The sequence below is a fragment of the Chrysochloris asiatica genome, unplaced genomic scaffold, assembly GCF_000296735.1.
Source record: "Chrysochloris asiatica unplaced genomic scaffold, ChrAsi1.0 scaffold00120, whole genome shotgun sequence".
Lineage (NCBI taxonomy): Eukaryota > Metazoa > Chordata > Mammalia > Afrosoricida > Chrysochloridae > Chrysochloris > Chrysochloris asiatica.
The window spans coordinates 1,990,705-1,991,793 of record NW_006408638.1 but is presented as its reverse complement, the minus strand read 5'-3'; positions in this window follow the sequence as shown (position 1 = coordinate 1,991,793).

The window sequence follows — 1,089 nt, the reverse complement described above, 5'->3', positions numbered from 1 at the left end:
ATGTTCTTCGGGTTCTCCTGCCGAAGCAGTTTCAGCTCCCTTTCACAATTGGAGGCTTTGCTCATCAAGGTGTTTCTGTCCTTCTCCAAAGATGACCTGGCCTCTGGGCTCAGCTCTGCCTGGTAGAGCCTGTCATTCACAACCTCCAGGTCCCTCTGACACGGGTACAGTTTCTTCTCCAGCCCATAGATCTCTAGAGCGACATCCAGATTCTCCCGCTTCTTTTTAGTCATGTTACTTGATGGAATACCCCGATAATGTTCATCTTTATCTATTATGATGTTTTTTGCCTCGAAATTTATTTTATCAGAGAATAACATTGCCATTGCTACTTGTTTTTTATTGCAGTTAGATTGTTATACTTTTTCCATCCTTTGACTTTTAGTCTGTTTTTGTCTTTGTGTGTAAGGTATGTCTCTTGCAGAAAGCATATTGAAGGATTCTTGTTTTCATATCCATTATTTCACTCTCCATCTCCTAAATGGTGCATTTTATCTGTTTACATTCTGTGTAATTATTGATAGGTAAAGAGGGGACCAGAATACAAAACACCAACAGCAAAAAAGACAGATTGGCTATTGTAGTCTATGATCTTAGCAAATAGAGCAGAGGGAAAAATAAATAAATCTGTAGCCAAATATGAGTATGACTTTAATGTCCCTCTCTTGGCTTCTTGCCTTTAAGGCCACCTGAGAAATTTCAAGATGCCACTGCTATGACAATTCAGGATTTAATTTTTGGCTTGCTTCCTTTTTACTCTGTCTCTCTCCCACTCCACAACCCCAGTTGAAGTCTTTTTCCTAGTTATAAACAGGTCAGAGCCTGCTATGGTCATTTTGCACTTCCATTTGGTTTTAAGCGGGGCCTTTCCCTTTAAATTCTGATGAACAGATCTGTGTGCATTCAGTAGAACACATTTTGGGCAGGGGTGAAGTGTCCACTTACTCAGACACCCCCCTCGTGTCACCAGAATGGAGGTGTGCAGACAGGAAAGGACCAATGAATAAATCCAAAAAAAGAAAGTCCACACCTTTTTCTTTGAGGATACATCAGGAATCAGGCATCCATGGTGGCTCTGATCTTTTCCCT